This window comes from Adiantum capillus-veneris, chromosome 1, assembly GCF_014529385.1.
Source record: "Adiantum capillus-veneris isolate H3 chromosome 1, ASM1452938v2, whole genome shotgun sequence".
In the NCBI taxonomy this organism is placed as follows: Eukaryota; Viridiplantae; Streptophyta; class Polypodiopsida; order Polypodiales; family Pteridaceae; genus Adiantum; species Adiantum capillus-veneris.
Window position 1 is genome coordinate 49,095,502 of NC_140931.1, and position 13,772 is coordinate 49,109,273.

At 42.1% G+C, this 13,772-nt stretch overlaps 1 pseudogene; it reads left to right on the forward strand.

Moving 5' to 3' along the window:
* Positions 1 to 1,214: 1,214 nt before the first annotated feature.
* LOC147464689 (uncharacterized) lies at positions 1,215 to 7,787 on the forward strand (annotated as a pseudogene).
* Positions 7,788 to 13,772: the final 5,985 nt, after the last annotated feature.

Genomic DNA, 13,772 nt, shown 5'->3' on the forward strand with positions numbered 1-13,772 from the left:
CAGTTAAGGACTGAGTGTCCGACAAGGGGTAAATAAAAGGAAGATAAGTTGAACAAAACCTATGGAGAGGGACCCCTCCCCCCCCCCGAAAGAACGAAGTGCCACGAAGAAGAAGACAAACTTCAACAAAGATGATGCATTGTGTGCAGCTAGCAAGGCTAGCATTTAACTGCAAACCAATGAAATATTTTCATGAGTCATTAGTGATTTACCTCTTTACTTGCAGCTCATGTGAGCAACAGGCTCGAAGACAAATCTTGATCTCTCGACTTCCTCCGCACCGCCTGAACCCAACCATAGCATCTCTCATTAAAATCACAAAGAGGCGCATGATTGAATAGGATGGTGAGCGTAGGGAAAACCACGTGACCTAGTTGGGTGGTATTAACAAGCAAGTTTGGGCATGATTAAAGGCTTTGCTAGCATTTGTAAGGAGTACTCATAAAGGTGCTTTTGTGCTCTTTTCTTGTTTTTATTTTAAGGGATAACATGTCAAGCACGATGTTTGCCCCTCCTTTGTGGGTAAAAATGTGCGCTACCATTTACAACATATATTAAACTATTTAAAAATTATTATTGAAGACCTTGAAATTGGAAAGGCGTGTGCCCGTCGAAAAAGTCAACCCTAGGCAATTATATGATCAAAATAAAAACATACTTTATTGCATGGACTCTTCTACTTATTCCTCCAAAACTATTCCCTTAGCTACTCAAAACTCCCAATGTTTGCTTACTCTTTTACAAGCCTAGTGATTCATGCTATATTCTCAAGACAGATCTCTAGTTCAAAAGGTTCATTATGGTTTCGTTTGTGGCCTACGGCCCTACACCTTTTATGTATGCATTTACTCTAAGTGCACGTATCCCAACTAAAGCTCCCAATGGAGATAGCCATATCTACTTGCCTTCTAGGCTCTAGCCGCTCTACTACACTTATGTAATGGAAATCCCTCATTGAATATGAAAAATGCAAGGTAGCCTCAAGGTACAACGTGCTGACAATTAAGGTACTCATTTGTTGTCTTCTATACTTCTATATTTTATCTATAATGCAGCTTAAAAATTTTAAGGAAGGAGAGGGTATCCATGTGTCACTCATTGGCTCACTTCATTTGTTTGGCATGCCCAAAGGGCAAAGACCATAGTGTTGAGTTCTCTTTTTATTGGCTAAAATTAGAAAGAATAACTTTGGATAAAAATAATCAATGAACACCATGATTGAGTTGGGTGGGCCGAGGAAAGGCTTGCAAGGCGAGGGTATGCTAAGTGAGGGGATAAGGTGACGGTATCCTAGGTGAGTGGGGATAGATGAGGCCACGTAGGGTCTTGTGATTGGAGCGTTATCAGGTGGAGCTCAAGAAGGCCCCCCTATAAAACTTATAGGGTGGTCATAAGTGGAGACCTCGTTTCGCTCGCCTACTCCCGCTTTGCGAGACCTCTGTGTCTGCATTACTTTTGGGTTTCGAGCCTGTGTCTGAGCTTGCGCGATGAAGACTAAAGCTTTGTTTGTTATGTTTTAGGTTAGGCTTCTGTTTGTAGAACGTTTGCCTGCTGTTCAGTGACGTCCGTGAGCTTATTTGCACTGATGGCGTGAGTACTTGCTGGCCTTGTTTTTTCTGATTTGTTGCTTGCGGTAGCCATCTAGGCGTTTGAAGGCACGCGCGTATCCTCAGTCGGTCTTTCCATGTGTGTCTTAAGTCGTTGTTCGACAGGGGATGTGTCATTGTTCCTCGAGTAAGCTGTCGAACCCTGCGCACGTTTCTCTGCTTGTGTTTTGGTGTTCCGTGTTAGGTGCTGCTTGCGTTAAGCGCTAGGGTTTGCCATGTGGACAGCGATAGTTTCGCCCCTGTTTTGTTCCCGAAGCACTGTTGTTGGTGCTGCGACTCGCTGATTCCGGCCAATTTATGCTTGCCCTCTGTCGAAGCACTGTCTCTGAAGAATGCTGCTTCGGCCCGATTCATGCCTGCCCTCTGTCGTCCTGATGTGTGCTACCCGTGAGAAGAATGGTGCCCCATTGTTCCATGCGATCGGAGGCATGTCATGCTTGACCTCTACTCGTCTGATGTATTCTACCCGTGAGGAGGACGGTGCCGGCTCTGTTAGATAGCGGAAATCATGTGAAATAGGATGATGCAGGTGGTTGTTTAAGTCCTTTTTGGTTGTTGCTAAAAGGTTTGAGCATCTGAATGTCTACATGTTTGTATATTGGCAGTGAATTGCTGGGTATCAGCTACAATGCGCGGGAACAGTAGAAATCATGTGGATGGAAATCTTTCAAGATGGTGCAGCTTTCGCTTCGTTTTTGTTCTATGATTGTATGTAGATTATTATTGCAAATATTGGGTTCTTTTCTGGATGGAGGGTTATCTGTACCTTTTCCAGGTTGCTGGCAGAATTAACAGGATTGGAGTATCTATGTTTCTTACTCTGTCTGCGGCTTGTTGATGTAATATGGATTTGTTTTGTGAAAGTCTCACATTCATATCTGTCAATTAACACTGTTTATATATTCGATGTTGTGCAAGCTAGCTGCTGGGTGAAATTTGTGTATGGTTTGTGTTATGCTTAACATGCTCTGGTTCTTCTGTGAATTTTGTAACAAGTTTCTGGCGTTTGTGATTTGGCATGCTATATAGAAATGTAATTTGGTGTTCGTTTGCAGCCTTCAGTTTTGGTGTATGGCATATGCAGGTCTGCGTCACTGCAGATAGAAGTTGTGATACTCGGAAAAGTCTAGCCCTGAGCTAGCTTTATTTGAACGGATAATATTTTGAAGAAGCAGTTTCTATTTTCTTGTTATTATTTTTGAACAATATTTTGGATTGTTGTTTCTGCTGTGGGTTCGTTGCGGATATGAAAGTGACCATATGGTGTTTTGATTGAGCTTGGGTTTATATTTTTAAATCGAGTTTGGTCCTTGATGTATTATATCTTTCTGTATGTCTGATAAATGCCTTGTTAACAGTGAAAAATCTTATCGGCTTTTGTTTTTAGCTTGGATATTCTCACATATCTTGGTGCCAGCTGTCACCCACCGTAAAGAAGAAACTTGTTTGCCTCGATTTGCCAATTTTGTTTATTATTATCTTCTCTCACTAGAAAGTGGCTTTTAAAAGACCTGAATTGTAGCCTTCTCTCTCTAGAGATCCGCTTTTAAGACCTGGATATTTAGCTTATGATTGTCCAACTTATTTTCTTAATATCCATCACGTTTTCATTCTTTATAAAAGCCTCTAGCCATCCAGCTATATATAGAGTTTGCAAGGCGTTTTCTGCTCCTCTGGTCTTCCTGATAACGTGCTGGGATATTTCTGCTGTGTTGTTGTTTCCTCACTTCAGCTCTCCCTTTTTGGAACTTGTACTATCAAGTCTTAGCTCTACCTACATACCAGGTCTCCATGGATCATCCAATGTCTGGTTAGGGCCTTTTGAACTCGTCTCTATTGAGTTTTGAGCTATTGTTACACGTTTTGCCTTGATTTCTTGCTCGAAACTTATAATACATTCTTACCGATCCTAACTTGAATAAGGAGGAACTTGCTTTCGATTTTGAAGATGACCTTGAGTGTTCTAATGTGGGTAAAGAGGGTGTGCAAGCTACGATAGACCTTGTTGCTTCCTCTGGTTTGTTAGATTTACCTGAAACACATTTCTCTCCTTCTTTCAAATCCGATTTGTCCCCAAAGCTTTTGAAAAATCTTGCTCCAAAGTTGAAGAGGTCATCCCCTTCTAAAGCCTTAAGAAAAGCTCTAAGCTATGCACGTGGTAATGTATTTCTATTATGTCCATGATTTGAAGCTTGTTTAAGGTTGTGAATAACATATTTATGTCACAGGCCTCTCTGTACAGCCTCGTGCCTCGAGCTCCGCTTTTGTCGCACAAAGGAGAGTGATGAACCAATAAGTGACAACTTTGGCTCGCAATTGGCATTAGTGCCTTCTCTTAGGGTTTTTTCCATATCAGAGCTTTCTGCTGCTATTACCTTTCCTTTTGCATTTGAGGGAAAAGTGTTATGCAAGTATGGTACTTATAAAATACCTAAAGCTAGCTATGCGCAACATTTGAAGGCTGACTTAATCGACAGAGAGTCCAAGAACACTGTCACCTTTGTTGTCACAGAAGTGTTTGTCAATGAGTTTGTTGAATCTTCTGAAGTCGGGGAGTTTGTGCGTTGTTTGGGGATATGTGTTCGCTACGTGAGCCGGGCAGGCGCCGGGCCTCTGGCTGTGAGAGGCGTGAAAGAGAGAGAATGAGAGAAACAGATGCAACTGAATCTAGAAATCACCGTACCCTTCAATTAATTGATTAAAGCTTTGAGTACAATTGAATTCTTAGCCAAGGCGGGCTGTTAACAGCACCGTCACTTGGATCATCTGCTAACTAGGAGTTTAAGCTCCTGTTTACCGGATTAATCGGGCCGTTAACGACACCGGACTTAATACAATGCTTAATCAACCTTCAAACTATTGTCGGTGATGAGATTCCCTTTTGTCGCTTTATCTGTCTCATGTACCTAATTCTACTCATTGCCTAAATCTTTATGCTTCAATTATTGCCAAATTCTCTGCAAGCTATCTCTATTTAGCATCCTCTGATCGCCTCTGTCGTCCTTTTTATGCTTAATTGAGAGAAAGATTGAGAGAGATCTTTCAACATACCCCCCCCCCCCCCCCGTCTTTCTCGGTCTTCACCCCCTTCACAGATTCCTCAGTTTTACTCCTTCACTTTCCCTTAAGAGATCTTCCAAACTCGCCCCGATAGCTTAGGGGTTTGTAGTTGTCCAAGCTCTTCCTTGCTTAGCTTCAAGAACGAGATCGAAAGAGAGTTTGAGAGATCTTTGCCTTGGTCAAGCTTGCTTGCTTGGACAAGCTTCTTCTCGACCTACTTGCTTGCCTCGACAAGCTTCCTCCCTTGCTTTGCTTGCTTGCCTTGACATGCTCTTCTTGACCTACTTGCTTGCCTCGACAAGCTTCCTCCCTTGCTTTGCTTGCTTGCCTCGACAAGCTCTTCTCAAGATCCGCTTGCTTGCCTTCTTCCTCCTCGCCTTGGCTTGCCCCTTGTGAAAACTCGAGAGAGAGAGAGAGAGAGAGAGAGAGAAAAAGCCTTCGTTGCCGTGTCGTCCCCAACACGAACGAGAGAGAGAGAGCGGGAGAGAGAGATCGTTTCTTTTCCTCCTAATCGAGATCCTCCTCATGCCTCTCTTGCTTCGCTTGCTTGCCTCTACAAGCTCTTCTCGACCCACTTGCTTGCCTCGACAAGCTTCCTCCCTTGCTTTGCTTGCTTGCCTCGACAAGCTCTTCTCAAGCTCCGCTTGCTTGCCTTCTTCCTCCTCGCCTTGGCTTGCCCCTTGTGAAAACGAGAGAGAGAGAGAGAGAGAGAGAGAGAGAGAGAGAGAGAGAGAGAGAGAGAGAGAGAGAGAGAGAGAGAGAGAGAGAGAGAGAGAGAGAGAAAGCCTTCCTTGCCGTGTCGTCCCCAACACAAACGAGAGAGAGAGAGAGCGTTTCTTTTTCTCCTAATTGATATCCTCCTCATGCCTCTCTTGCTTCCCCCTCGTAACCCTATATTTTTTTCTCTTTACTCACCCGGTCTCACTTACCAACAACCTGCACAACGACGGCGCCGTCAGTGACGTGGCGTGGGAGTCCTATTTATGAAGTGGCAGGGCCGGGGTTCGACTAGCATGAAATTTGCCGTGACAGGCTCCGAAAGTGGTCGCCCTGGGATGTCGAGGAGTTTCCGCTTCACGAGCGTGCCTATCTGAGCCTCAGGGAAGGCGCTACAAGCATCATCTCACCCCCTGCGCCCCTCGTTGTCTGCTTGCCCGCCATGCTTTGCTTTTTATTTTTCCCTTACACACTAAAGCCCTTAGTTTACTAAGTGGGCGGCCAAGGTTGTGGCCCTTGGGCGGCCATTTGAATTGTGAGTACGGGCGGCCATAGCCTTTGTAAGGGCATCACATTTAGCATACATGTCGGCCAAAGCACTGCCAAGCACGACATCTCTTTCAAGCAGTCCTTGTCAACAGTCTCATGAGGGATTCTCTCCCCTCGGGGTCAATCCCGCAATCAATGCTTTCCATGAGATCACATGAATCTCTTCAAGCAGTTTTTGTACTTAATGAGACGTACATACACCACATTTGACGTACATGTAGCTGCTATCAATGCACTGTCAGAGATAATATTTTGGACAAGATTCTCTTCGAACACTTACTTTGCTGCACTCCAATCGAGCGGACCGAACTGGTACGAAGCCGGCCCCCGGTGAATCTTTAATGGCTAATATCTTGGCGACCGAGACTCCGATCACTGCTCTGAAAAGACCGACGTGCTCCACAAAGTGAGCACTTCAAGCCCATGCATTCATTTTATTTTTGTCACCTCAGTTGCAGTTGCCCAATCCGGTACGGATCTTGCAGTTGCCCAATCCAGTACGGATCTGCAATCGACTCAAACTTGAATATGCCATAACTTCTTCATCGTAGCTCCAATCGACGAGCCGTAAAGACAGGCCAGCAGAGCACTTTAAGCACTACAGTTTTAGATTATAAACTCCCATCTGTGATCACTTCAAGAATAGTCATTTCTGGAATCATTAAGGTATCAGTTGGCCTTTTAAAGCCGCATCTGGCATACATTAATCATTAAACTTGGCCTGTTAACAAGCCCTGATCATTGACCATTAAATGTGTAGGCTTCAAAGAAGCTTAGCTTGCATTTGTCTGCTCTGTTTCTCTACATGGCAGCAGAGCTGCACGACAGCGTATTGAGGGGGCGTATGTCAAGAGAAAAGTGTGGAAAGATGGAGGTACTAGCTTGTGGGCTCTCTATGCAAATGCTGCCACTACTGTTGTAAAAGCTAAAAGATTTGATTGCTGTGTACATATTTACCGTGAACATAGAATTAAGGAGTTGCTTACTGATAAGGCAGTGATTGAGTTCGCTCCCACTATCGCGTTCACTGTTGTGAAGGTTGAGACCTCCACAAGGTCCGATGGTGGTGATAGTTATCGTTTAACCATCGCAGATGGCCCTGCATCCAGTGATAGAGCAAGTGTGACTCATCAATTTGATCTATTTTGCCTTGATATCTTAAGTCTTATCTCTAATCTGGATTATTTGTGCAGTTGCTATTTGTTCCTTCCAGGTGTGTCGATTATCATCTCATGGTTGATGCTTTGAAAACCAAGGGTTCTTTTTCATGTGTTGCGCACAACATCAACGTCTTCAAATCAGCATCAAGCATATTATCTGTGGTGGACGCAACTCTTATTTGTGCATTGCCAAAAAATCTAAAGAGTGTTTTCTCGTAGCATCTCTCAAAACAAGTCACTAGTATGGGATTTGGGAAGAAGGTAATCTACTTTAACTAGATCTATTTGCGTGAGCATTGCTTGCAAGTTGTAATCTCATAATGGTTTGTAGGTCTTTGGAACTTTGGAGATTGTTAACATCAACAGTTTGGAGGTGGAATATGTGTGTGACTCTTGCAAAGGCAGAAATGTTAGTCGTCAAATTTGCAACCCCTTTTGTTACTCGCGTGGAAAGCCTGTGTAGATTGTGAAGTTGCCTTCTCTTCAAGGTAAAATCTGTTTGCAAAATGGAGAAGCTGTACAAGTAATTCTGCAAGGAAATATCGTGGATGTAGTTCTAAATTTTCCCAAGCCTTTTCTCAGCCTGTTTTATGAGAATTTGTTAGACTTGAAATCATCTCTTGTTGCCTTTAGCAAAGCTGGAACATACTCTATAGACAAGCACGGTTTTGTGATTGATTACAAGGCACCCTAAATTGTATCTTTCCTCCTAACCTTTTGCTTGAAGAACGGTAGTATGGCTGCCTATCCTTCATCCTTTTTTGTAAATGACAAAAAGCTTTATGTTTTGCCAAATTTTTGGTCTACATATAATAGTAACAATGATGTTTTGCAAGCTTTGATTTGTCTCTTCAATTGTTATATGTCTCTCATTGAATTGGAAAAACATCTTCTTGACCTTATAATGCTTGACCTTGCTAACAATAAAAATGAAACACGAGTTGTATGGATTGCACCATGGACAAATAGTGTTGTTGATAGCACCGCATTGCATGACCACTTGAACACTTTGATACATACACGAGGAACGTCTCGGCTCTTGAGCATGCACTTGGTTATCTTGTTTTGCCGACAATTTAATGTGACATGTGTTGTCCATGTCTTCCAAAATAAGAAGTTTATCAAATCTGTTTTTTGTGAAGGCATAAGCATAGAATCCACATCTGCAATACCTTCACTTGCTTCCATTATTTCTGAACCAAAATGTGTATGGCTTCCTATGTCGTCGAAGCATTTTAAACAGCCACGTTGTGTTTGGAGCAAAGATGACATTGCTTGCTTGACCACGTTGATTAACGAGAATCCATTTGCAAGTGCTAAAGATATTGTTCAGCTCTTTCAAGCGTCCTATCCTTATTCATTCTCAAGAAAGCAAATTTTAACTAAGGTTTATAAAATGTGGAAAGACCCGAGTTTACAAACAAGCAGTGACGTGAGGGTGTCAAAATCACGAGCAACTCTTTACGCAAGAAAAATTCTAGATGTTCCATGCTATCCATGTGCCTCTTGCAATGGTTTGTTTTTTCATAAGAATTTGAGGCTATTATCAGACGGTGACTTGCTTCTCTTGAAGGAGTTGAGAGTCCTTGTCACTACTTCGTACATGGACTCTCATGCATGTGTTGCTTGCAAGCGGGCATTGAAATGTCAACAAATTCCACCTTTTTGCATGCAAGGGTTGCTAGTTTTCAATTGAACTATGGAGAATGTTTCACAATTGAATGCTATAGAGCGCCGTCTTGTGTCTCTTAGAATTCCATTTGCCCAAATAAGAGAACTTACTTATGAGGGGCAATATGGGTTGCGAGGAAGCATTGTCAACGTTATGGTAGATTTGTCTAGGGTGCAAATTGTATTGCCTCGCTTCGCAGACGATCAAGCTATTGTCCTTGTGCAGATCAAGCGAAAATTAGAATATGATCATGCATACCTAAGTGGAGTTGTCCGGCCCTCATTTGTGCTACGAGCATTGCATCAACTTGTGCTTAAGCCATTGTATCTTGAAAATGGTGCCACTATCAATTCTTCTTGGTCATCTGCCTTCTCTTTAATCTCCGACATTGCTATCTCTCCTAACTTTGATAACTCTGTAGATGACCAAGAACCATCTGACACTCTTTTCCATGGCCTTTACACTTCTCAGCAAGTTGTAGATCACAATGCACAAGCCAAGAGTGTTGCACCTTGTGAGGGGTTTGCACCATTGAGCCTTTTTGACGATGAAGCTTGTGAAGAGTTATCTTTCCCAGCATTGTTCTTTGGCGAAAGAAGGCAATATCATCTCTTGGCAAAAAAAGGTATCAGAAAGTCGCGCAATGGGAGCTTAACAATGTGGACAGAAGATTTGCAGGAGATATCAATAATATTTTTTTCAAGACAATGAAGATTATCATCAGCAAGGTCCTCGGCTCTATATGGGTGCGTTTACGTAAAGGTAAGCGGCGAGACAAGCAGCTGCAAGCTAAAGATGTTCAATCAACAACCAATGTCGAACAACTACTTTCATCCCAAGTCGGATATAGTGACTTTGAGAATTTGCGGACTTCCACTGACTACAAAGCAAAACTGAAGCTCAATGTTTTCACCATGATTCGACAATTAGGACAACCCACGTTCTTTATTACATTCTCATGCGCAGAGCAAAGGTGGAAGCCGTTGATGGATTGCTTGATTAAACTCAATCCACACATTGTTGAAGACAATCAATCCAATAGGTGTGCTGACATGAGAACACTAGTCCGATCAGATCCTACTACAACAGCTCGATATTATGCCACAGATTTAGAGAAACTAAGAAAGAACTAAAACGTGACAAAACCATTCTCGGTGAGCTGATGGATTATTTCTTTGTCACTGAGTTCCAACAAAGAGGAAGCCAACATGACCATGGGTTGCTTTGGATAGAAAATGCACCTGTATTTGGCATTGCTTCGAATGACGAGGTGGTGGATTTTATTGATTCATATATAACGACAAACAAGGATGAGCTTGATGAATCCTTGAGAGCTGTCCAGATTCACTCACATCGCAAGACATGCAAAAAGCACAAAACTTTGTGTCGATTTGGCTTCCCACGACCACCCTCAAGAAGGACAATTATCTTATGCCCAAACAATGTGAACAACACAACAAGACAACAAATTGTCGACAGGAAGAGACATATCGATCAACAGCTCCTTGCTTTAGAACGTGAACCGACACTGTTGTTTGATGCTTGGTTAGAAACACTGAATATGGATGAAGAGGACTACCTCCAAGCACTTTGCATAAACATAACAGAGCCAACACTTCTTTTGAAAAGAGAACCTGAGGACATTTTCACAAATAACTTCAACAAGAAACTTTGTGCATTATGGGATGCAAATATTGATATTCAATTTATTTTCAATGAACACGGTGAAGCTGCATATTGCACATCATACATGACAAAAAATGACAGCTCCGTAAGCAAAGCAATCAAACACGTGGTTGAAGCTTGCAAGAAGAACAACTTACCAACGTTGGAACGCTTGAAAAATATTGGTGGGGCATTGATCAACGCACAAGAAATGACATCACAACAAGCAGCATACATTGCATTGTCGCTACCTTTGCATAGTGCTAGCAGAGAATTTGTGTTTATAAATGCTGATTGGAGCGCCGAGAGGACATTGTTGTTGAAAAGAAGAGCCATGCTGGATTCTTTGCGGCCTGAGGACACAAATATATTCTTCGATGACCTAGTCACAAAGTACGCACGCCGTCCACCTGATCTACAGTGCTTATGCTTGGCTGAATATGCTAGCAACTACAAGCTCGTTCATGGCTGTCCTCAAAAGAACAAAAAAACTCGCATTATTAGGTTTATCAATTTCAAATTGGAGAAGAACTCTGAGAGACATTATCATGAGCTTTGTTTATTGTTTTTACCATTCATTGGTGAAGAGTCAACCTTTGAACCGACACCTAGCTCTTGGAGAGAGAAATATATCACACACTCTCAAACAATAAATGAGAACCGTCAAAAATTCTCAAGCTTGGAGACCACAACTTCAACCATTGTGGAGTCCTCAATGAACACTTCATCAAGTGCAGAAACAATGGAAATTCACAAATACAATCTAGATCTTGATCTTCAAGGACCTCCACTTGCAGCGAGGTCGCTCCCTCTTTCTAAGAAGCTCGCACTACGAACGAGCAATACCATTCATTAGTTGAAAAATTAAACACTGATCAACGATCCCTTTATGATGACATTTTAACCAGGAATTGATTGAAGCCAATGAAGCCTATTCATCTTTTCTTGACGGGAGGTGCAGCGACAGGGAAGACTTTCGTGCTGCAAACTATAGTCCAAGGGTTGATTCGACACTACAACTTGGCGATTCAACTTGACATTGAACTCCCCACAGCTTTACTAATGGCATATACTGGCAAAGCAGCATTCAATATTGGGGGGACAACAATTCACTCTGCATTGCGTCCACCACTCATGCATCAAGCTTATGTCAACCTCTTTTCTAGCAGCCTTGCTGAACTTTCACAATTATACAAAAACCTCAAACTAGTTATGTTTGATGAGGCCTCCTTGATAGGCAACAGACTTCTAAGAATCATAGATATAAGACTTCACAACATCAAGCATAACCACATTGAACCATTTGGTGGTTTGGACGTAATTTTTTGTGGAGATCTTTGTCAAGCTAGCCCAGTTCAGGACCGTTGGATCTTTTGCGAGCCACAAGAACCAATTGAATTGCTCACACCCTCTTTTTGGCACACACATATCAAATGCCATGAGTTAACACAAATAATGCACCAATCAGACACAAAAAATTTATTTATGTTCTCAACAGAATACGGAAGGCTCAACAAACAGACGAAGATTTGCTCTATGTGAACTCTACTCTTAGAAACAAATTGTTTGACAAATTCATGATACCTCATCTATTCTACACAAAAAAATTGAAGAACGAACATAATCAACTTGTTTTCAATGGCTTGGCTACCCAGACATACATAGTACACGCGAAAGACACTTTCCACAAAACATGCTCTAAAAATCTTGTCGTTCCAAATGATCCTCAGATGACTGCGGGTTTGACAACCACCTTGGAGCTAAAACGTGAAATGATAGTTGAGGTTTCTAGTGGCAACATCAACATAGACGACGGTCTAGTGAATGGTGCAGATGGTATTCTCAAACACGTAGAAAAAAGGAACAATTCGCATATCGCATGGATACATTTCTTCGACATTTCAACAGGGGCAAAACAACGAGCTGAAAATTCACGTCTCTACACTCAATCTATAGAACACCACTGGACACCCATCTTTGAAACAACAAAAGAATTCCAGGTTGGGAAGAACTTGCTGAATAGCGTATCCAGGACACAGCTCCCCATTCAAGCAGCAAATGCACGAATTATTCATAGGTCACAAGACTTGACAATGCAAGCGGTTGCATTTGACCCAACAACAATCAATGCGCATGGCTTGGTTTACACATCTCTTTCTCGATTCAAGGATCCCGTTAATCTTCACATCCTCAAACCAATACTTGCAAACCAAATCAAAGTTGATGCAATCGTGCTCACTGAGTTGGAGAGACTAAAAAACAACGCCAGATGGGAACACTTGATCTCCTTGCTTTCCCACTTCCAAGAGACACACTACATCATTCAATCCCTAAATGTTGTCTCCATCCAGAAGCATCTTCACCAAATTAAAAGTGATCCAAATTTAATGATGTCAGACATTCTATGCCTCCAAGAAACAAGACAAAACACTTTCTTTAACCCACTTGCACCAGATTTCAACCACATTCATTATTACAACAAATTTGGTATGTCAATCTTTCACAAGGACCATGTCATTGTTCACTCCACAAAGAAACTATCAGCCCTTGGAATTGAAGTCATTGAAGCTTTCATTTCTATACACGGAGAACTTTTGCTCCATGTAGTCTCAGTTTACAAATCACCAAAAATTCCATTGGATTCCTTGCTACTAATACTAAAGAGTGTGATCCATGCAGCTGCCGACATTGAAGCAAGCATCATCATTGGCAACTTCAACATTGACAACAACCTCAAAAATACTCACTATCAACACTTGGAAAGGGAACTACACTCTCATGGATACAAACAACAAATCCATGATGTGACCACAGTGTACAACTCGAAGCTCGATCACATTTGGCCAAAAACTCTTATGCCATCCACAGTATCAGGGACGAGATTTTTCTTTTGGTCAGATCACTCTTCTATACATCTTTTGCTCCCAAAGTAAAACCCCTCTCCCTCCCCCCCCCCCCCCCTCTCTCTCTCTTCCTCTCCCCTCCCTCCCATTAAACAAAAGCAAAAACACATGAAACTACAACATTCACTTCCTTTGCCAAGCTTTTTCCAGATGTATACACAAGCGCAAGATATTTTAACATTTGATATTCCTCTTTATCACTTGCGAATCTTTTCCTGTTGTCTTGATTTCATATATGCACGCCTCGTGAAATTTTCACTCTTTTCAATAACTGCAGAGCTTGGGCTAAACACAATTGAGTATGAAATATGCTTTTTTGAAACTCAGTGAGAAAGAAGAGCAACTCTACTTACATTTGAGACAGAGAGTGCCGATTTAGTACGAGAGTTTTTTGTTCATCCATCAAGGGCAGGCCTCGTGATTTTATCACTTGTTTAAA